This window comes from Neomonachus schauinslandi, chromosome X, assembly GCF_002201575.2.
Source record: "Neomonachus schauinslandi chromosome X, ASM220157v2, whole genome shotgun sequence".
NCBI classification, from domain to species: Eukaryota; Metazoa; Chordata; class Mammalia; order Carnivora; family Phocidae; genus Neomonachus; species Neomonachus schauinslandi.
In genome coordinates this window covers 120,169,652-120,194,211 of record NC_058419.1, presented here as the reverse complement: position 1 = coordinate 120,194,211, position 24,560 = coordinate 120,169,652, and the positions used below count along the sequence as shown (strand labels likewise).

The 24,560-nt window shown below is 43.8% G+C and overlaps 1 protein-coding gene across 1 annotated transcript in view; it reads left to right on the top strand.

Annotated features, from left to right (window-relative positions):
* TBL1X (transducin beta like 1 X-linked) overlaps positions 1-24,560 on the top strand; it is a 213,653-nt gene that overhangs the window by 123,715 nt on the left and 65,378 nt on the right. The gene's annotated exons all lie outside the window — the stretch shown is intronic.

The following is a 24,560-nucleotide window of genomic DNA, read 5'->3' as shown; positions in this document are numbered from 1 at the left end:
GGTTCCACATGGAACTGAAGGCGGCAGTAATATTCCCGTTACTAGAACAAAGACCGTTGAGCGCGCGGTTTGCGTCACTGAGCGGATACATGCCGTTGCCCGCCCCCCTCCAGCTCCAGGCTCGAGACCTGTCCGCGTTGATTCTGCAATGCATGTAATGGCTGGGGCTTCATTCAGTCTTTTTTTTTTTTTTTTTAAAGATTTTATTTATTTATTTGAGAGAGAGAGAGAGAGAGAGAAAGCACATGAGAGGGGGGAGGGTCAGAGGGAGAAGCAGACTCCCCGCCGAGCAGGGAGCCCGATGCGGGACTCGATCCCGGGACTCCAGGATCATGACCTGAGCCGAAGGCAGTCGCTTAACCAACTGAGCCACCCAGGCGCCCAGGGGCTTCATTCAGTCTTGAAGTGATCCCTGAAAGTTAGGGACAGAGGATGTCATACCTGAAAGGAGATTTACTATAACAGTGATCACAAGAGTAACTGCCGGCAGTCCTGGTGAAGATGTTTTGTTCCCCCAGTCTTCGTTGCCTTTGTGTTCCCGTGGCCACGCGCGAGGAAGCGGGACACAGGTATCGTGACGTCACCCCTGTTTTAGAGATGAGGGAGCTTCAGCCAACCTGGGTCCTTCCCTGGAAAGGAGACTTGTGCCACCTGCTGGGCCAGGGAGCTCCAAAATCAAAATGTATAACATGCACAGAGGTAAGCCTTGGGCTGTTTGGTCACCCCGTGGGTGACCTGCCGACGACCTCGGCATTCTGAGGCTTACAGGCTTTCACCTATGCTTTGCTCAGGTGTCTGATGGAACTTCTAGTAATTCACAATATTAAAAGTAACTTCAAACAGAAAATTGCTTTTTTTTTTTTTTTTTTTAGAGATTTTATTTATTCATTTGAGACAGAGACAGAGAGAGAGCACATGAGAGGGGGGAGGGTCAGAGGGAGAAGCAGGCTCCCCGCCGAGCAGGGAGTCTGCTTCTCCCTCTGACTCTCCCTCCTCTCATGCTCTCTCTCTGTCTCATTCTTTCTCTCTCAAATAAATAAATAAAATCTTTAAAAAAATAAATAAATAAAACATTGGCAGTGGTCACGGTTAAAACAAGAATCATGTGACCTAAACAACTCTCTGCTTTCATCTTGGTGACTACCATCAGCATGTTGGAGCCTACAGGCACTATAGAGCAATCTCTGTGGGTGCTGTGCAGTAGAAATAGAATGGGAGCCCCAAATGTAATTTTCTAGTAGCCACAATACAGATGAAAAAGAAACCAGTGAAATTAATATTGCAACATATCTTAACATATATCAGGTTAATATTGCAATACATAATTTAATATGTAGTAATGTAATAATATATTCTTTTTGACTCTCACTCCATTTCAACAAGTGATCCCTATGAAAAATTATCCACGAGATACTTTTGCTTTTTTTCTACCATCTCATCTTGTGAAATTCAGTGTGTAATTTGCATTTGCAGTCCATGCTGTAAATGTGGACTCGTGGGTCGGTCCATTCTGAGACTCTGAGCTCCAGTACCTGTCTAAAATTGTGAAAATTAGCTCATGATATGAAAAGTAATTTTCAAGAAGAAACATAATACTATTTTTAGGAGGAGATAGTTTTAAACTTTGATAATTTATTAATATGAGGAATTGGTCGAGAAAAAAAAATGTAGGCATATAATTTAAAAATCTGCATGTGGACAATTACAGAGGAATCATCTGGCCTAGAAAGTCCCCATATCCCTCTATCCTGCAGGCCCACAATCAAAGGATTTTTCTTAGTAGCCATGCTGACCTGCTGTGCCCAGTAAGGTGGCTACTAGCCACGTGGAGCTATGGAGTACCCGAAATTTGGCTAGTGTCACTGAGGAACAGACTTTAAAATTGTATTTCCTTTTTTTTTAATTTCATTTTAGTATGTTATGTTAATCACCATACATTACATCATTAGTTTTTGATGTAGTGTTCCATGATTCGTTGTTTGCGTATAACACCCAGTGCTCCATGCAGAATGTGCCCTCTTTAATACCCATCACTGGGCTAACCCATCCCCCCACCCCCTCCCCTCTAAAACCCTCAGTTTGTTTCTCAGAGTCCATAGTCTCTCATGGTTCGTCTCCCCCTCTGATTCATTGATTTAAGTTTAAACATCAACACTTAGTTATCGGAAAACGTTTAAGTATGTTGGGAATCACGGAGATAATGTGATCTGGGTTTTCCCCTCTACATTTTCTGAATTGTAATAGCAGTCACGTATTTCCAGTGAAAATTTAGTTTCCTCATCGAGCTGTGCCATAAATAAAAAATACATAGACGTTGGGGATTTTGGAGATTGAGTTGGAAAAAGGAATGTAGAAGATCTCAGTAATTTTTGATATGGAGTACATGTTGATGCTATTTTGCATATATGTTAGGTTAAATTTAAATGTATTAGGAAAAATAACTTTACAGGTTTCTCTTAACATTTTTAAAATTTAAAGCTATATAGAAGCTGACCTATTTCTGTTGGACAGTGCCGGTCTCCATCAGAGTTCTCCTATAACAAACGAAGGAAATGATGCTTGAAATTACAGGCTCTCGGTTAATGATCAAATCCCAGACCCCGCTTTCACGCTCTCCTTTGGAAAAGCATTCGGTACACTCCAGTGAGTTAACTTGATGATTTGTTCGGCTCAGTGTTGGGCCATTTTCAAGCCTGGCCACCTCACCTTACCTCCACCAAGCTCCCTGGTATCGAGAGTTGGCCATGAGAAGGCAAGGCTCATCTCACTTGAATGAAAGGGAGCACTCTGTCCACACTGTTTTTCTTACCTCCACAGCATCCCTGTGAGATAAAGAAGGTGAATCCCATTGTACACTCAAGATGAAGGGTGTCAAACAGGTTAAATCATTGGCCCTGACAAAGGAAACTTACAAGTTCAGAGTCAGGGATTGAGCCTAGGGATGCTTCCTCTGATGAAGGCCCCTTTTTCAGGGTTTGTTTAGGTGGTACCACACCCCAGGGCTCTAATGAAATAAAATTTGGTACCAAATCCAGAAAAATAAGTCACCAAATGGAGCAGCAGGTGATACTTGTTTTTTGCAGCACTGTGATTTTAAGAAGGCAGCCATGAAGCTGCATATTTGACTTCTGATAGTCATTGGCCGGAACTGGGTCGCATGGAAAACGGGTCCTTTGGGGAGCGTGTGGCCATGGGCCCACATGAAGTCCAGCTGTCCTGTTCTCCAAGGATGAAGGGGGAAATGGGTGAGGAGAGACTAGCTGACTCGGCTCTGGTCCCTGCTGCCTCTCTGGTGAAGGTGGCTTTTTACTAAAACACCACACGTTAGATGCAGAATTCTAGACTATGGGAGCCATACGTGGTGTGGCGGGAGCTTCGACAAAGGACATCTCTGTCCCATCTGCTGAAGCCCAGCTGTGAGCATTTTCTGTCTCTTGCCCCCACTACTTACTCTTGCCACCACTCATTACTTACTCCCATCATCCCCAAGATGAAAGGGAGAGTTTCTCTTGTCTTTCCTATCCTAGGTCAGACATAATCTCATGCAGTGATGGGAGATGACATGACTGCATGTTGTCTATATCATGAGCTTCCTGCACAGGAAAGGACTTCATCTTCTGTCTTTGTGATCTTCCCCTCACACCCCCCACCCAGCATGTTGCATAATGTTTGTACCCATTAAGCTCTCGATGAACACTTCTGTTCTTCAGTCATTTGCATTCACTTCATCTCTCAGCGTAAAACATTCAGCCACTAAGCATGTATTTATTGAGCACCTACTTGTGTGTACATCAGGAACTATTTTAGATGCAGGGAATATAGCAGTGAACAAAGCGGACAAAAATCTTTCATTCTGGTGGGCTGAAAAATATGTGCTCTGTGTGACACATTAGATGAGGTGCAAAAAATGAGAACCTATGAAATCACTTTGCTATCATTTAGATTGCATTTTATAGATTTCAGGGGTCGGCAGTATTTATCAAAGAGCAGATACTAACAATCATACGCACCTCCGCCTCTGCCACCAAAGAAGAATACAGTAAAAGGTTTGAAGTATTGGTTACTTTTATTTTTTTTTATTTTTTATTTTTTAAAGATTTTATTTATTTATTTGAGAGAGAGAGAAAGAGAGCGAACACACGAGACGGGGGAGGGTCAGAGGGAGAAGCAGACTCTCTGCTGAGCAGGGAGCCCGATGCGGGACTCAATCCAGGGACTCCAGGATCATGACCTGAGCCGAAGGCAGTCACTTAACCAGCTGAGCCACCCAGGCGCCCCTGGTTACTTTTAAAAGTGATTCTGGTATATTTGAATTCTTTTTTTGTGATTTTCAGCTGTGTAATTAGAAACTCAAGTTTTTTAAATTCTCGTTTGTTTTTGAGAAAGAGGTAAAATACCATTTTCTGTTATATAATATTACTTGGTTGAAAAAAAAAAACCACACACTTTTTAATGTACCTTTGCCAATTAGAAAAATTGTAAGTGAAATTGATTTCTCTTGGGGTTTGTGTAGAAATTAGCAAACATAATGCTTTTCCCTGAGCATGATCTCGTTTAAACTACCGAGAGGTTTGTAATCATGGCAGGTTGAATGAGGTGAGCTGATTAATAAGAAGCCCCTGATTTTGTTTTAATAGCATGTTCTGACCCAATAAGGAGAATTCAGGCTGTGTTTTCTTACAGTGGTGATGCTGTTAAAACGTATGCAAATGGAGCAGTTTTATTATTACCAAGGCTTTGGTAGTATTTTGCTTTCTGAGGAGCTTTGTAAATCATCCTCACGTTTGCCCAGTATATTGGTTCTAAGTGCCCCTCCTGACCTGCCGTGCTGAACTTCCATGCGGTGAGAATAGTCTCGTTAAATGCAGGTTTATGCCCCATAGACACTGAGAAGAGATTAATGCAGTTAGACCCAGCTGTTTGAGGCTCCGGTGTGTGATGGATTGCTTCCTCACGTTTATGGCGACCTGGACACCCCTGATGTCCACGTGGCAGCAGATGAGGGGCAACAAGTACTTAAATGTGGGCTTCATCCGTGTGACACTGTTTCAGTAACTGAGCCATTCAGATCCACTAGGAGTGGTGTAACGGGGGAGACAGGAGGTACAGCGCCTGGGTTTTTAATTTAATTTTAATTCAGCCATTCGGGGCGCCTGGGTGGCTCAGTTGGTTAAGCGACTGCCTTCGGCTCAGGTCATGATCCTGGAGTCCTGGGATCGAGTCCCGCGTCGGGAATCCCTGCTCGGCAGGGGGTCTGCTTCTCCCTCTGATCCTCCTCCCTCTCATGCTCTCTGTCTCTCATTCTCTCTCTCGCAAATAGATAAATAAAATCTTAAAAAAAAAAAAAATTCAGCCATTCGTTTTTGGCTAAATTGGCTAGTCTTTTGGTGTCTGGCAGGTACTGCCTTTTGAGACAGGCGTTATGATGAACTAGTGTTCATAATGATTCGTCTTCTGCATTTTAAATAGATGCCCTGGAAATCCTGAGCCTGTTTGTGTGTAACCGATCATTCGGTCTTCTTTTCGCCGCCTCCCCTCCATCTGCACTGAGCCTGCTCTTGATGGTCCAGGACACCGTTGCCTTGTAGCTGCACGCTGCAGGCCCGCGTACAGACTGCCTTCTGGGCCGCCGGGCTGGCTCGGGCGCGGGAGCATGCAACGCTTGACCTCGGGGTTGTGAGTTCAAGCCCCACATGGTGGGTAGAGATGACTTAAATCACTAAATAAAAATTTCAAAGTGCCTTCTAGGTAGTTAGAAGTTGAGGTTCATTGAGATCTCTATGACTCAGACCATCCTTGGGGATGTTTTCTTTTGTGCGTGTATGGTTTTGTTTTGTTTTCATCTTGATGAAGAAGATGCTCTCTATATAAATATTCTGTGGTAATTACCCTACGTTGATAGCGGTGTTATCTGACCGCTAATTAATACAACTGAGTGGCGTATGCTGTTAAATTTAGGCAGAATACATTTGTTTCGAACAAATATATTGAACTGTTATTTTATAAGGGCAGTAGCTTTAGAAGATAGAAACATTAAAACTCTGTGGATTGCCGGCCTCCCTACAGTGATGCCCAGAACCATGTGGAGAGTCTTTGAATGCTGGAAAAATACAAGCGAGATTGAGTTCCTACCAAAAGAGTGAAGGAAGTGTCTTGCAGACAACATAGGAGCAAGAAAAAAAGGTTAAACTTGTAGAGAACATGAACACTGGCTGCAGGAAAAACAGGTAAATTCCATAAGGGGACATAATGGGTTTCTGAGCCTGGGCATTTTTGACATTTGGGGCTGGCTAGTTCTTGGGCTGGTGGGGCCGTCCTCTGTATTGTGGGATCTTGAGCAGCATCCCTGGTCTTCATCCACCAGGTACCAGTAACTCTCCTGCGACAACCAAAACTGTCTCCAGATATAGCCCAGTGTCCCCTGGGGGGACACGGTCACCCCCAGTGGGGAGCCACTGGAATAGATAGGTAAATGCAGACAGGGATACATACAGGTCTCAGGTCTGGCATTTGGTGGAGACATGAGAAATGTAAAGAACCCATCCCAGCACATGGAAGTTGGTCCTTTCACGCGCTACATACAGCATATACCTGGGGAGCCCAAAGAGGCAATGAGCAAACCATTCCTCTTGGGGTCAAGAAGGCTAGACCTCACCAGCGTTTGGAGGAAAAGAGTTTTAAGCCACTCTATGAAGGTGGAGGTGAAGAGAGGTTGAGGGACTCGGTCAAAGATCAGCATTTTGTCTCCTTTTTAAAACTGATCGTATCTCACAGGTATATATTTCCCTTTGCAGAGAGCTGCATTTAGGACCAAAGGTTCATGAAAGGAGTTTTTTTAAGCTAACATATTTAACAAGGTGGAAAACTTAACTTATTTCAATTTGAATCTGCTTATTTCGAATTAACATCCTTTTCTAATACTAAGAAACCAGTGTTAGTGAAAATAATATATGTTCTATTTTAGGCACTTAGACGCTTCATTTTGTAAAGGAGCTTCAGAGGATTTGCATGGGGGTTGCTTTCTGGAATAGTATAGCGATTTTCCTGCATCAGTTTGCATTGTGAAGCTATAGCCCTGTAACCTCGGGCCTCTTCTGGACTCCAAAACGTGTGAGCAGTCACTGTCAGCTATCTAGAATTTCAGGGTGTAAGCACAAATGACTTCTTGATTTACGCACATTATAAATGCGTATTCATCACCCAGAGAGACCGTAGGGAGTTAGCTCCCTCCCCCAGAATCTGGCCTGAGCACTGTCATGTTAATTGAAAAAGTCAGGAAAAGCTGGGAATCCTAAAAAAGGAGGCATACACATCTTGTGTGTTTTGTTGTTTTACCCTAAAGCACGTGACTACCCAGTCATCCTCCAGTACTCGGAGGGCGGGCTTCCCCTTTGCTCCAAAGGTTTCTAGCTTCTAGTTCTTCCATGTGAAAACTGCGCAGAAATCTCTTCTCTGCATCTCCCCAGATTTCCACCGTTCCCCCGGTCTTCTTGGTTGTCTTGCCTGCAATGAATCCCATGACATTTGTGAAGAGGACTCATACTTGTCCCGTCTAGCGTTCAGCTTCGCTTCCGTGAAAAGCTAGTAACAGGCTCTGTGTGCCCTCATACTTCATCTGGGTGATGTCTCCATATTCTGTAGTTGACAGGAGCGAGGACTGCTGAGCTCAGGTGAGCAGCCTTGGACAGGTTTGGGGACACAGCGTATCCGAAGAATATCCCGGCTGCTGGGAATAGCAGAGTCCTTTATGAGAACTGGTTACTATTTGTCTTTTAATTGTTAGACCTCACAGTGAAGAGTGAAGTCTAGTCCTAACGTATATGTTGGACTAACTTGGTTGTAAGGTTTATGTGATATTAAACTCTTATGTGTAGGTAACATGGGGATGCACCGCCATCTACTCAGAACTGTATAAATTCAGACGGCTGTGGTATCACACAGCTTCTACTTCTACCCCTACTATATGATTATCATTAACGCTTATTATAAAGCCCTGTAAGACCTGAAAATGGTGCATGAGTCATCAAGAAGGAAAATGCAATATTCAGTGGAGTTTCGGTGTTAAGTACATCTTAGTGTATTCTGAAGTTGTTTGTTTTTTTTTTTTTGTCATATGTACTTAGCTACGTATGAATTTTCGTTCTTGTATGAAGCACAAAGCTCAGCTTTGCGGATACAGGTGTTGAGTTCAACACCCTTTGAGCTCAGGGTTGTGGATGCAGGGGCCCCTGCTCTGCTGGAGCTAGAGAGGCAGTAGACAGAGAAACAGACACGATACTTTGGTAACGACGCATTCCGTGAAGGACAGGAGCAGGATCACGTGACCAAGTGACTTGGGTGGAAGGGGTTCCATGGTTCCTAAGGAGGAGACAGTTGAGTTGAAGTCTGGAGGATGCAGCTGGGGAGAGCCAGCAGAGAGTTCGGGAACAGCACGTGCAAAGGCCGGGCTGTGGGACGGAGCTTCAGGAACTTGAGAGGTGAAAAGCAGACGGGGCAGGCATGATGTGATGGGAGCAAGCATCTGACAAGGGCACGGGATCAGAGCTGTGTGCAGTTCCTTGCAAGACATAATAATAATAAGGGTGATGAGTTCGGACTTGAAACCCTCCAGTGGTGGCTCCAGGCGGTTCCCAGGCAGAGGACAGTCTCACTGTCCGTTCGCGGAGCTCCGTGGGGCCAGGAGGGAAAGCCCAGATTTGGGATACCTCAGCAGAGGTTGCCAGCAGATGTCCCGGCTGGAGGAGGCGGGGTCTGGGGTCGTTCACCGAGAAGGGGGGTGGTGTCATTCACTGGGACGGTAGGAGGGAGGAGGGGCACGTTGGTGTGGGAGGGTAGGTGCAGGGCTCCATTTTGGACAGGCCACGTGTGGGATGCTGGTTGGACTTCCAAGAGGACAGGTCATGTGGGATGAGTGTGGAGCTGGGAGCGTCAGGGCCAGAAATGCATTTGGGGGCTCAAGCCAGGGAGAGGATGAGTTCTCTGGGGGGAAGTGAGCGGCCTTGCAGGCCTGCCCTGAGGCAGTCAGTGGGAGGGGCCCAGAGCTCAGAAAGATGCCTTTCAGAAACTTAAGGTGCCACAGTCATTTGATAACCCCTTGTATTTTCGTAAACATGGACACAAGCTTGGAGAAGATCAGGGTAGCGTGAACCTGCCATCTGGAAACTTTTTGAGAGAAATTTGTTAATGTCATCATCTTATTAACTCCTTTCTTGTTTCAAAGTAAGGGGAACAGCTTCCACTAAGAATTATGCCAAAATTTCCTTTTTTTTCCTGAAGCTTTCATCTGAGGTAGGGAGAAATGATTTGGCTGAGATTAAATAAGTCTGAATACTTGTTATTTTTCTTAGGCTTCTAGAGTTTTTGCCAACAACCACAAGGACAGTGCTGAACATCATTTAACGGCATAATGTGTTAAATATTTTTTGAATGGCTTTTATGTTCTTGACTGAGCAAGAGCTTCCGTCCCATTTCCCAGCCACAAAGATTAATATGAATTTAATTAACCAAAATGTGTCATTCTCCTACCATGTAGCTAAATTCTCCAAGGACAGAAACTGGCTTAAGAATTTCTGGGTTTGACTAACGTTCAGATATTTCAGAAAGTACCAAGATTCTGAGATGGTTTCTAGAGAATGGCTCTGTTCCACCAGGAAGTATCTCAAAGTGTCACCTATGAATTTGAAGATAACTGAGCCCATTTTGTATTTCATGGTTAAGGGTTTGAAACTGGCTCAATAAAAGAAAGTGGTCATTTATTCTTGAGGCTCACTTCAAAGTAAGATGACTGATGTGCAGTTTAACTCTCATCACCGTTTTGATCTAAGTTTCTTTGTAACCAACAAGTAGAGTCTTTGGGAGAAATGCATTTGCACTGAAGGTTCATTTTCTTCGAGTTTTTTTTTTTTTTTATATTATAGTATAAATATACATAATAGAAATTTCCCATTTCGGGGCATCTGGGTGGCTTAGCCGGTTGAGTTCTTGATTTCAAGATCTCAGCCAGCTCAACTCTTTTTTTTTTTTTTTTTTTAAAGATTTTATTTATTTATTTATTTGAGAGAGAGAGAGAGAGAGAAACAGCATTAGAGGGGATAGGGTCAGAGGGAGAAGCAGGCTCCCCGCCGAGCCGGGAGCCCGATGTGGGACTCGATCCCAGGACTCCGGGATCATGACCTGAGCCGAAGGCAGTCGCCTAACCAACTGAGCCACCCAGGCGCCCTCAGCCAGCTCAACTCTTGATTTCAGCTCAGGTCATGATCTTGGGATCCTGGGATTGAGCCTGGTGTCGGACACCGACCGTGCCGAGTGTGGAGTCTGCTGGGGATTTCTCGCTCCCTCTCTCTTCGCCCCTCCCCCACCCGTGCTCACTCTCACTCTCAAATAAATAAATCTTTAAAAAAATAAAATAAACATGGTCAAAATGGTAAATTTTAAGTATATAGTATAGTGGCCTTGAGTAGATTGACTGTCCATCCCCAGAACTTTTTCATCTTCCCACATTAGAACACCGTACCTGTTACGGCAATAACTCCCTTTCCTTCTGCCCACCTCCCAGCTCCCGGCAGCCCCCATTACACTTTCTGTCTCTATTTTTTTTTTTTTTAAAGATTTTTATTTATTCATTTGAGAGAGAGAGAATGAGAGAGAGCAAGCACATGAGAGGGGGGAGGGACAGAGGGAGAAGCAGACCCCCTGCCGAGCAGGGAGCCCGATGCGGGACTCGGTCCCGGGACTCCAGGATCATGACCCGAGCCGAAGGCAGTCGCTTAACCAACTGAGCCACCCAGGCGCCCTCTGTCTCTATTTTTATCTACTCTAGCTACTTCACACGAGTGGGGTCATACACTCTTTGCCCTTTGGTTTCCGGCTTATTTCCCTTAATATAATGTCCTCCGTGTTCACCCACAGTGTAGTGTGTGTCAGAATTTTATTCTTTTCAAAGGCTGACTAGTACTCCTCATGTCTATATGTGTGTGTTTATAGTATATACAAGCTTTGCGGATTCATTTGTCCATTGGTGGACATGAGGGTTGTTTTCATCTTTTGGCTGTTGTGGATAATGTTGCTGTTACATGAACACCAGGGTCCAAATATTTCTTCAGCTGCCTCCTTTCAGTTCTTTCGGTTCTATACCTAGAAGTCGAATTGCTGGATCATATGGTAATTCTATATTTAATGTTTTGGGGAACCATCATACTGTTTTCCTGAGGGTTCATTTTGAAGTAATCTTGGTGAGATGTGATGGAAATGGCATCCAACCATGACTCATGTTATCTAACAGAAGAGCTAGCGAACGCCCACAGGCCAGAATTAGCCCAGTGCCTACTTTGGTACCGTCAACAAGCTAAGGATGGCTTTTACATTTTTACATATCAAAAGAAGAATGTCATGATACATGAGCATGCTGTGAAATTCAGATTTTATTGTACATCATTAAAGTTTCATTGGAACGCAGCTACACCCATTGGTTTGCGTGTCGTGCATGACTGTGTCTCCCTACAAAGGTAGAGTGGAGTGATTGTAACAGGGAGAGACCATATGGGCCCTGAAGCTGAAACTCATTACTCTCGGACCCTTTATGAACAAGTTTGCCAACTCTGGTCTCACAGGTTAGAATTGTAAGAAGTTAGACAAGCATATTTACAGCTGTTGACCACTGCGCATGTGGAACACGGGCTTTTCCAAGGGTCTTTGCAGGTACATCACTCTATCCACCTCATTCATCACACTGTTCTAAACCTCATTTCTGTCCCTTTTTCACACGGAAGCCTCCAGTGCTCATTGCTGAAGCCCTACGGAGGTGTAGAGTTTAAAACCCCAACCAAGTTGTTTTTTGTTTTTTGTTTTTTTTAAGATTTTATTTTTAAATAATTTCTACACCCACTGTGGGGCTCAACCTCACAACCCCGAGATCAAGAGTGTTGCATTCTCTACCTGCTGAGTCAGCCAGGCGCCCTAACCCCAACTGAGTTTCAAGGCTTGCCCATTTCAGATACATTTCCTTTTTCATTCCCAGTTCCAAAATTTGTCTATCTGTCCTGTCTTTTAAGGAATTCTCTCTTTCCGGCGAATAAGAGAGAAATCTCTGACTAATGAAGGAACCAAATTTGAGGAGGATTTCTCAAAATTCACTTTTTTTCCTCCACTTTTTTGGACAAGGTCTGTACCCTACTAAAAGGCAGTCTTCTATTTTTAATCTGTGATATTTCAATAAAACCATGTAAATGTCATACTTGGAACTGTAGGGTGTTTTCAACATTTTTTTTTTTTTGCAAAGAGCTTTTCTCTGCAGTGAGGGCCGTGTATGGGTTGTAAAAAGTTCTATTCATACAACCAGAAATCTGAAATAGCATCCATTTCCACCATTTAACATCTTCCTTCATTTTAACAAAATCTTCAGAGTATCATTTTAGGGTAACACTTTGTTCAGAGTTTAATTTGTGGTTAGACATGTCCCCGCCAGAGCTTCTTAATGGACACAGCCAGGTACTATGGGTACCTATATATTTAGGTGTTGAAGGTATTTGCCCCCATGTGTCGTCCCCCCCCCCCCCCCCTGCTGGAAGCCATCAGTTTGTTCTTTGTTTCTGTATCCGTGAAATCATATGGTGTTTGTCTTTCTCTGACTTCACTTAGCATAACGCCCTGTAGGTCCATCCCCATAGGATTTTCTTTTTTTAATTTTTTTTTTTTTAAGATTTTATTTATTTATTTGGCAGAGAGACAGCGAGAGAGGGAACACAAGCAGGGGGAGTGGGAGAGGGAGAAGCAGGCTTCCCGCCGAGCGGGGAGCCCGATGCGGGGCTCGATCCCAGGACCCTGGGATCATGACCTGAGCCGAAGGCAGACGCTTAACGACTGAGCCACCCAGGCGCCCCCCCCATAGGATTTTCTGTACCTCATGAACATGATCTTAGGACCTGACAGAAATGTGAACAGGCTCAAAGGAAATCAGGCTAAGCTTAAACTAGGAAATACACTGAAATTCTACTTTTCCTATGTTTCGTTTTTAAAGGAAATGGAGCATTGGCATTTTCTCTTTTTGAGATTGTGTTTGAAATTCTGTCTGCATGAAGAAAAGTCTTGCCCTCTAGACTGGTAAGATGTATTGATAAAAGCGAGAAGGTAGGCAGGTGAAATCGTTTGGTGAGCAGAGCTGAGGTAGTATTCACTACGCTGTTCAGGAATGTTAGTATCCACAGTTAGTCTGATCCGATTTGTTTTCTCATCTGACTATGCTTACTTCCTTTCTCAAACACACTTGCTCATTTAAAAATTCAGTTGTTCGAGTACCAAGTAGTATGTTTCCATTTAAGGAAACCACAGGCAAATGGGATTATGTTCCAGTTGAAAGGAAAACTCGATTCCCTCACACGTTTACTTGTGTGACTGTTTTAGTCCCTTTAAAGAAACATCTTGAAACGTATTCCTCTTGAGCAGTGAGTGGCGTAAACGTTTTTAGGTTCATCTTGGCTTTTTGTTTTTTATTTATTTAAAACATTTTTAATGGTGGTAAAATACAAGTAAGTTTCATCTTGTTTTATTTTTTTAGGCTCACGGTTTTTCCCCCACCTTTAAAAACGTGAGAGAATGATGACTAGAACAAAAGGAACATAGCATTCTAGTGGCCAGGGTTTTACGGCTCTGGCTATTCTGTGCGGTTATAGTCATAACTTTGTTTGTCACAAGCCCACGTGTCTGGCTTTACGTATATTTGAATACGTGCATCTGTGCGGTGTAACTGTAGACCACCGTGCTCTGTGGCACAGAGAGGTTACGTTACTCATCAGGAGACACACAGCTTCCAATGGGGGATTCTGGGGTTTAGCCACGCCGGCCTCACTCCAGGGCCGTGATGCTTCTTCGAGACTCTGCCAGATTGCCTTGTAAAGGATCATGACCCTTTCCCAGCACTGAGTGTAATTTCTGGGAAACAAGACCACACTGCAGTCCAGGGAGGAGGAAGCCAACAAAGACTGGGTATAAGTACAGTGTGACGGACAAGGGCAAGCACAATTGAGGTCAGAGTTTGACCATCAGGGGAAATGCAGACACTAGAAGGACAATTGGGCTTTCTAGCTTTTATTTTTAAGAGTCCCTTAAAAGTACACCCTGGAGACAGACATTGTGGGGGCGGGGGGGGGGGGGGGGGCGATGGCGTTTAGGGCCAGTTGGCCTGGGATTGCCTCCAGGTTTACACCTTCCTGGCAGCGCATGTGCAGAGTCTCTGAGCTGCTTGGGGGGTGGGTGCCAGTGTGGGGGACAGCAGCACACTGAACTCGGCGTTCCTGCAGCCTCGAAGCTTCGCACAAATGCCGGTGTTTCTCTTTACACCACACACGGACATTTTGGCCTGTGTATTTCTGATTGGGCAAGATGAGATGTCTCTGCTTAGGGTGACGTCAGCATCCCAGCTCAGACTCGGAAGCCAATGGGACCGTCAGAAGCCCTTGGAGACCTGGGGATTCTGATGACCCGTCCGCTGAGCTCTTTGACTCACAGAAAGTTTAAAAGTTTTCTGTTTTTTGTTTTGTTTTAAAAGATTTTATTTATTTATTTATTTATTTATTTATTTATTTGACAGAGAGAGACAATGAGAGAGGGAATACAAGCAGGGGGAGTGGGAGAGGGAGAAGCAGGACCCTGGGATCATGACCTGAGCTGAAGGCAGAAGCTTAACGACTGAGCCACCAGTGCCCCGAGTTTAAAAGTTTTTAAATCATGTGTTCTTTTCTCTGTCACAAGATTCAATCGCCCTTGTATTTTTTGGTATTTTATTTATTTTTATTTTTTTTAAGGTTTTATTTTTAAGCAATCTCAATCTTCATCTCCCCCCCCAACGTGGGGCTCAAGCCCTTAACCCCCTGAGATCAAGAGTTGCATGCTCTACTGACAGAATAAATTGTAGGGAAACACAAGTCATCGTCATCGTCGTCGTCTTCTTCTTCTTCTTTCTTCTGGTTTTTGTTGTTGTTGTTGTTGTAGTTTTTAAGTAATCTCTGTGCCCAATGTGGGTCGCAGACTCATGACCCCAAGATCAAGAGTTCCATGCTCTACCAAATGAGCCAGCCAGCCAGGCGCCCCAGAAAACATGAGTCTTGCTGACCGATGTCATGCTAGGCCCTCCTCTGGGCACAAGGTATGTTCTCTTTCCGTGTCCTGTGCCCTCATTTACAGAGGACGGCAGTGCCTGCCTGCCTCCCACGTTTTACGTCACAGTGCGTTTTAATGAGATGGTAGAATTCTTGGTCGTGCTTCAAGCAAACTGCCTCAACTGTTTGTTTCCCCAAGGACTGAATACTACATACTGCCATTTGCAACCGTCAGACAAGGGACAAAGCTGGTGTCACTGCGATTCAGCCCCATTACATCCAAGAAGAAGAAGACGTAACTGTTTGGTCCTCGGGCTCAAGAGAGCCAAACTGTGTGTCCTTTCGAGTCTTCCAGGGCTGACTGAGTGGCATCACCCCTCCAGTAGTTTCAAAGGAGCCACGTCAGAGCGTTAGAAAGGTCTGAAAGTAGATGGAGGAGTTGCAGTTCTTACAGAGGTAGTGACGTTCATCTTAACGAATGGGAAAACGCTCGCATGCGGGAGCTACAGACACGTGAAATCGGGCCTGATGTGAATGCACGCTTCTGAGGGACGTTGTACATGTTTCACTTGGATCTTACAATCCTTTACTCTAATAATTACTGCCGCTCGTGACCTCGCAAGTATCCGGGACCAGTGACGGAGTAAGGGCAGCGCTACATCTTAAAGACCGATCGAGCAGCAGAGGGGGTGTGTAGAAATGGCATGGCGCTTACTGCTAAGGATCGGAATTCCGTGGATCAAAAAGGAAACTTGTTTTCCACGGTTTGACTTCCTCAACTGACCAGCACACTCTGCTGCTTTCTTGGTGAGAGCAATGATCTCTCGCCTGTGAATGAATGATCTCCATAAATAAGATATTCGGTGTTGGTTGAAGACTCCAATCAGTCTGGATTTTGCATAACGAGAGAGAGAGTGAGCAAAATGCAGAGCCCACGATGGCTCACTCTCGTTCCAGCTCCCGGGGTCTAGATACCTGACAGTGTCAGACTTTCTCTAGCTGGGAAAGCCTGATGTGGGTCGGTTGGAAAAAATAACGTATCACAGAAAATCCAAAAATGAATTGAACGCAGTAGCTTGTTGGTACAGTGTAAATGGCTAAATCCATTTCAGATCAACTCAGAGTATAAAAGATGAGCCAAATGAATCGCACATAACGCGTTGCATATATGAAATCAATTATTCAGAGTGTTTGGAAGACTTCCCTTCAATAAATTCTGTTACCAGCTGCAAATTCCTATTTATTTCCATTGTGCAGAATAAATTCTTACCTCCCTTCCATCCAAATTACTGTAAATTATTTCGTATGATATGAAATGACACGAGCCCTCAGATCAAAGCCAGAACTTTGGGGTTAAAATCCTACCACGTATAAGCTGTGAAACTAGTCTAGATTCACTTAAACTCTCTAGAACTCAGTCTTTTTACCTACAAAATGGGAATAATGAAGAGGGCGGCTGTGTTACATAATGGACGTGAAGGGCCTTTATAGAAGATCCACTTCCTCCTCACGTGGGGGTGGGGCGGGGCTTGAGGGCATAGTTAGCCTTGCTGCTCAAGAATTTTCATGATGGAAACAGCTGATGTGTGCCTCTCATTACTGAATTAAGAGATTATACTTTGTAGACTGTATTTGTGTTAAAAATCAGAAGCTTACCGTAGAGGCTGTCCCTCCACACCAAGAGCCAGCAACCTGAGTGACTTGGAAGACTTCTGACATTTTACCTTCGTATCAGGATTGCCCAGTCTCAGTTCTGTTGACATTTGTGACCGGTTAATCCTTCTCGCAGGGGAGACGTCTTCTGTGCTGTAGGGCGTTGAGCACTTAGTTACCTTGGCCTCTACCCATTAGATGCACCTCCCCCATCCCTCCCCCCCACCTTGTGACAACCACAAGTCTCTCCAGGCGTTTTTGCCCTGGGGGCGGATGACCTTCAGGGGTCAAAACTGCCTGCATATGTTTGTATAAGTTAAGAATTTTTTTATGATTCTACTTTTAATTTATTAGCTATACCTCTTTGTTTTAATGTTTAGTGTTTTTTTTTTTAAGATTTTGTTTATTTGAGAGAGCGAGCACACCCATGACTGGGGGTGGGGAGGCACAGAGGGAGAGGAAGAAGCAGGTTCCCCACTGAGCAGGGAGCCTGACCCAGGGCTCCATCCCAGGATCCTGGGATCGTGACCTGAGCTGAAATCAAGAGTCGGATGCTCAACCGACTGAGCCACCCAGGCGCCCCAATTTTTAGTGTTTTTCTAATGCTGGCAATAACGGTCTTTAACTTGTCACAGTCTGCGTTGTTTTCTCTTACCACATCATGTGTTAAGGACCTAACAGTGTAGGTCTGTTCTTCCATTCCTACTTCTTGGTACTACTGTTGTCATACATTTTACTTTCATATGTTTAAGAAACCACAATACTGTTACTAATTTTGCATTAAGGAGTCAATTAGATGTAAAAGAAATTTTAAAATGAGAAGAAAATGTTTTTATATTTACCCCCCTGTTCACCCTTTCTGCTGCTCCTCATTCCTTTGCAGAAATCCAGAGGTCCATCTGAGCTCATTATTCTTCCCCTTAAGGAACTTCGATTAATTTTTCTTGTAGGACAGGCGTATTGGCATTGAATTCTTTCTGCATTTGTCTTAAAGAGTCTTTATTTTGTCTTCATTTTTGAAAGCTATTCTGAGAGTAGAATTTTATTTTGTTTTTAATTTTATTTATTCCTTTGAGGCATAGAGATAGAGCATGAGCAGTGGGAGGGTCAGAGGGAGAGGGAGAAGCAGGCTTCCCGCGGAGCAGGGAGCCCGATGCGGGGCTCGATCCCAGGACCCCGGGACCACGACCTGAGCTGAAGGCAGACGCTTAACCATCTGAGCCACCCAGGCGCCCCTGAGAGTAGAATTTTAAGTTGACATATTCTTTGAGCTCTCTCAAATTTCATTCCATTGTCTTCTGGCTTAATCGTTTTTGACAAGAAGTTTGTGAGTTTTGTTACCTTTCCCTCTGGGTGTAATTTTTGCTTTTTCTCTGGCTGCTTTTATGAGTTTCTTTTTACTGCTGATTTTCAGGAAATTGATTGTGTCTTATTAGGGTTTTCTCTGGTGTTTATCCTGCTTGGGGTTTGTTCAGCTTTATGGATCTGTTTTACCTTTTTTAACCTAGAATTTCCCGAACTTACTCAATCTTGGAAGCTTTGCTCTAAGTAATACATGTTACCGTATCTAAGGACTGGCGTTTTATGAACAAAGAGTAAAATGAACCCTGCCCCATGTTTGGGCACCATGAAAATCAGTGTTTATTAGTTTTGCATGGTTTGTAACTCCCTGCTGTCTGCTTGGACCATAGAGAATGGTGTGGTACAGGGAGCTCTTGGACATGGGCCTGGTCGTGTGCAGAGTGTACACACAAGATGACTTGTGAAGGGGGTGTCAGCTGTAACTGCGTGTGACTGCCAGCCTAGTGGGCACACTCCACTACTAGCCATTTTTCCAAACTTTCTCACGTTGGCACAGTAATGACCCGTTGCCTAGTTCGTGTGCCCTAAAGGAGACTCGATGGCACACCCAGGCTTACCGCCTACAGCTAACAATACTGCAGGGTTAATTCCAAAAACATTCGGACTAAATGTTTTCCGTAGACATCGGACAACATATATTGTCATTTGACCGTGCAGGCTTTTTTTTATTCATCTGAGAGAGAGAGAAAGAGCAAGAATGAGTGGGGAGAGCGGCAGAGGGAGAAGGAGAAGCAGATTCCCCGCTGAGCAGGGAGCCCGATGCAGGGCTCGGTCCCAGGACCCTGGGATCATGACCTGAGCTGAAGGCAGACGCTTAACTGACTGAACCACCCAGGTGCCCTCACCGTACAGACTGATTTTAAAAGAAAAATGTTTTAAGATGTTCCTTGTTTTTTAATTTCTGTGTTCATGACATATAAGCTTATTTATTTATTTATTTATTTTTTAGATTTTATTTATTTGACAGAGAGAGCACAAGTAGGCAGAGTGGTAGGCAGAGGGAGAGGGAGAAGCAGGCTCTCCGCTGAGCAGGGAGCCGGACATGGGGCTCGATCCCAGGACCCCAGGATCATGACCTGAGCCGAAGGCAGCCGCTTAACCGACTGAGCCACCCAGGCGCCCCGACATATAAGCTTATTTAAAGAACATCAAAGGTTAGGCCCTTGGAATTTGCGTACCAAATTAGGATCTTTTATCACTAACAGTATAAAAACATTTTTCCTGGGTCATAAGCGGAACTTTAAAAGGGAAGGGGTCCCTTCGGTGTTGTCTCTTTGGTCTTACATATAAACAGACAAAGGCACACATTTACTACAGTGGCAAGAATTAATCCACCTAAATTAAGGGTATTCCAAAAGTGAGTTTTTTTTTCTTTAAAAGAGATAAGATATGAGGAAATAATTCATGCATTGTGAGTTTTCACTTTGCAGTACCCATTTTCCTAGTTCAGTGAGTAGAAAGAGAAATGAGGATGATGGCCTGATTAATTCCCAATGGATAAAGGCTTATCTAGAACTGCCCTATTTCTTGATACTATTATAATATTAAAAGTAACGTTTATTTTTATAAGTCATTACCATCTTGGCACACTGTGTTCATTTTAGTCAAGTACTGTCATCTTTATATTTCAAGCTTCCAAATTCTAAAAAGTGTGTTTATTATTTCTCTTGGAGAACCCACAGTCTTCCAACAGCAAAACCTCAATTAATTGGAATGTCTAGTGACTGATGTGTCCAGAGTCAATCAGAAAATTGTCTTTTAAATTTCAACATATTGTTGGAAAGCCTTTCAGAGAGGACTTTGGGAGTGCTGGGCAAACCACGGCATATTGACCGTGAGGAGTCCTCACCGATGGGATGCCTGCATACATGGAGGATCCTGCTAGAAGTAAAGCTCGGTGAAGAAGGTGCTTCGCAGAATTCCTGCTGCCTACGGCTCAGAGCCGTGAGCGAATCCTGAGAGCAGAATGATGATGTATTGTGTGTGATCACCTGGTGTGATGAGGCTGGTGGTGGGGCCTGGGGTACAGCAGTGAAAACGCAACATGAGGGTCTGGTAGGCAGGCTTTTTCCATTATTTAATAAAGGATGACATGAGTTTAAAGCACGTGGAACAGAGCTGGGCAAACAATAGGTGCAGTTTCGTGTTAACCACTATTGTTTTTTTATACTATTATTGCTTTTTTTTTTTTAATTTTTAATTTTTTTTAAAGATTTTATTTAGTTTTTAGAGAGCGAGCGAGAGAGAAACAGCATGAGAGGGGAGAGGGTCAGAGGGAGAAGCAGGCTCCCCGCTGAGCCGGGAGCCCGATGCGGGACTCGATCCCAGGACCCTGGGATCATGACCTGAGCCGAAGGCAGACGCTTAACGATCTGAGCCACCCAGGCGCCCCTATTATTGCTTTTTAATGACTTTACGAAACCCATTGTTTCTAGTTTTCTTGGATGGTGGAACCATTTTTCAGGTGATGCAGACCAAACGCACTCCAACCACCTAGAAAACCTTGTTCTGAGGAACACGCTTTGGCAAACTTCAGGCTGCTTGGCTTCCCAGTTCATTTGGTTCTCGGTTTTCCTGACAGCAGCTCTGCACATGATTGTCCCCAGCCTGTGGATAGTGATGCAGAGGCACTTGCTGAAGGGACCCTGCCCCCACACATCTTTCCCACCTGCCCTTCCCCATGTATTGGATTGCTGGTGTGACTCGGCTGGGTGGTTCTGTCTGGAGCCTCTCTGAAATTGCAGCGAAGAGGTCAGCGGGGGCTGCAGTCATCCGACGGTTTGACTGGGGCTGGATGATCTGCTTCCACGCTGGCTTCCTCCCCTGGCTGGCAGGTGGTGTTGGCTGGCCGTAGTAGACCTCAGTCCTGCGCCATGCTGGCTTCTCCATAGGCAATTAAAAAAAAAAAAAAAAAAAGACTTTATGGTGCAAATTGGATTCTAGTCTATCAAGAAATAGAATTAATAGAATATTTCTATGTTAAGCATTTAATTTATGATTAGTCAAAACATGTGTCTGTCCCTTTGACTTAGTGATCCATGTAGGCGATTTGTTTTGAAAATTTGGGCAATGACGAAGGAAGCATTATGGCAATCTGTGGAAGCACCCCCTAGACGCTTCCTTCTGAATCTAAGACCTGCGTGAAAGTGTTACTTCACGGGCGCCTGGGTGGCTCAGTTGGTTAAGCGACTGGCTTCGGCTCAGGTCATGATCCTGGAGTCCCGGGATCGAGTCCCGCATTGGGCTCCCTGCTCGGCAGGGAGTCTGCTTCTCCCTCTGACCCTCCTCCCTCTCATGCTCTCTGTATCTCATTCTCTCTGTCTCAAATAAATAAATAAAATCTTAAAAAAAAAAAAAAAGAAAGAAAGTGTTACTTCACCTTCCGATATTTCATAGTAAAAATCAGAAGTCACGAAGAGAAGAATTTAGTCTAAAATCTGTTCTGTTAAAATAAAGTTTCTCAACCTTAGCATTATGGACATTTTGGGGCAGATCAGTCTTTCTTGCGGGAAGGCTGTCCTGTGAGGTGTAGGATGTCCAGCGGCCTTCCTGGTCTCTCTTCACTAGTTGCCATTGGACCCCCTCTTCCAGGTGTGACAGCCAAAAATGTCTCCAGACTGTGCCTACTATATCCTGGGGTGGAAGGCACCGTCGGCCCTGGTTGAAACCACTGTGTTAAAATGTGGACACACTATGATAATTCCATGCTTTTATTAGGTATCACATGCATGGATCAATATTAAAATTCAGTATTACATTTGAGAAGGTACCTGGACAACCATTGTCAAGCTCAAGTGTCTCTGATAAATCTAAGTGGAATTGTGAGCAACCCCAAACTCAGAGCTTTGGTGCTAAACCTGGGGGGAGGTGAGGAGGTGGGCAAGGGCAAAACAAAACCAGTCTGGTTTCTCTGGTTGCCTGATAGACTTTGAGGCGCTCCTGAGTGGGAGAGTAATTTGCTTTGCTCCAAGTAGAGAGAGAGCATTCTTCTTCTTCTTGGTGCTTGCTGTGCAGAGCTCTGGCTGTCCGCCGTTTGCCAGGTGGCGCCTTAGGCTGGCGGGTTCCCTGGCTCCCTCCTGTACGTCCGTTCCCCGTGCAGACCTCTCTGCCTGTCCCGTTTGCATCTGTCAGTCCTGGAGAGGATGAGGCTTCCACAAAGGAGGATCAAGGCAAGCTGATGCAGGGCAGTTCCCCTCCAACAGCGTACGCCCCAAGGGCTGGAAAACCGGGGCTCTAACACGTATTTGTACATGATTCTTCGTAGCAGCAGTAATCACAATGGGCAGAAGGTGAACGCAAGCGACGATGCCCAGCATCTGATGGAGGGACGAACAAAGTGTAGTTCATCCCCACAGTAGAATAGTATTCAGCCACAAAAAGGAATGAGGTGCTGATACACACTTCATCGTGGCTGAACCTTGGAAGCATTTTACTTAGTGAAAGGAGCCAGACACGCTTCCACTGGTGTGACATGTTCAGACTAGGCAAATCCAGAGAGACAGGAAGTAGACTGGTAGTTGCCAGGGGATGAGCAGCGACTGCTTAATTGGGTGTACATGGTTTCCTTTTGGAGTGATGGAAATGTTTTGGGACTTGACAGTGGATGTTTGCACAACATGGCGAGCGTTCTGAGGGCCTTGTACCTCCACGTGGAAGCACTGCTGGGATAGGTCTACACCGTGCCTTGCCTAGAGCTGAGGAGCAACCAGGAAATGGTGAAGTCCTTGTTATATTCATTATCACCTTTGAGAATAAAGAATATACTGCATTTGTTAAAATCGTTGCCATTTCACACCAATACTTTGCAGTACATGAACCTTTTTGCCAGTACTGCTCATCGGTGGTCATTCTATCTGGGTACTGATCATGGGAAAATCAGTTACGATTAGGTATTGGAAGATCGGATTTATCATTTTTAATTTATTGTTTCCATCAATAAACTAATTTTGACATGTTGCATGAGCAGAAGAACGTTGCTGCCCATATTTACCCATTTTTGTGTGTTTATAACATACAGATGATGTTAATTACACTTACTGAGTTTAACAACATATATAAAAGATAATCTTCAATTCCAAGACTCTCATTTGTGAGTTACCATCTGTTTTGGACCAAAGAGTAAGAATTTGATTCTAAAGATTTTTCTGAACAGCTTGTAATAAGAGCTGTTTATGTATTAATTACTTATTGAATCATTATGGGTTTTAGTGTTTTAATTTCCAAGCAATTTGGGGCTTATTGCGGCGACATCTGCTCATATTTTCGTACTTTATTGTATTTAGCGATTTCATCATAAGGCTATTTTTTTTCCCCCTCTGGTAATTTACAACTCAATCCTGAAAATAGTAATTTGCTTTCTGCTTCAGGTACTGTAAGGACTGTTGTCCTCTTTTATCTGTACTACAGAAATTTTTTCATTATGGATGTATTTTTATTTTATGAGCAAAATCAATATTCCTTTATGCCTGCTTCACTCTGGTGAATAATTACTGTTCAAGAGTTGTAGGGAAATTTTGTTTAAATCTCATTTTTCTTCAATGGTAGCTTTTTAAAAAGTGCCCTGGTTATTACTTTTATCTTACATATCCTTATGGTGTTTTTTTAAAAATGTACTGTAACGAAACTTAAGGGCCTATGAACCTACCTACCTGTAAAATCTTTTTAACCTCCTTTCTTTGAGCAGTGTAGCTATAAACAATGACTCATTGGGAATAATTTACTTGAATTTCCTTAAAATATTTCATGAGGTTCTGCATTTACTAATAAGAAACACCTTTGCTCATAAGCTTCACTAGTGAATTTGAATTATATTAACCCTGGCACCTTTTTATCACTTATGATTGAACAAGAATTTAGAGAAAATGGCAGGCAGTTAATTTCCTTAGATTTTGAGCTGATAGACAATAGTAGATAATTTAAATGTAGGAGGCTGGATTCATTCATAACCAAGGAAATTTTATGAGGAAGAAGGTAAATACTGTTAAGTCAATGCGGGTTGATTGCATTGTGTTTATACTGACCAAAAAGTAGAAACATGTTTTCGATATGAAGGTTAGCTTAGGACCTTACAAACCTGGCTTCTTCAGAAGTGCAAATGGCAGAACCCTCGTGAAATTGAAATGTATGACAATAACGGATAAATTGAGCCATAGTGAGTCAATGCCTTTCTTTTGCTTTATTTTAGGGAAGCCAAAAGGGGAAAAAAAAGATTCTAATGTTGTTTCTTTGTGTTATGAGGGTGTATATACACATGGACATGCACGCAAGGCTGTTAAAACCATTAGCCCAAGTGAGGTCTATAAAGTTTCTTTAAAGCATGTTTTCTTCTCTTAGAGGCGTATACAGTTGAGTTTCTTGGTTGCATAGGACACAGCCCCAAAGACAAAAGCATTTCAGATAGGCACTGATTATCATTAAAGGATAGCAGTAGCAATAACTGAACTAAAATTAATT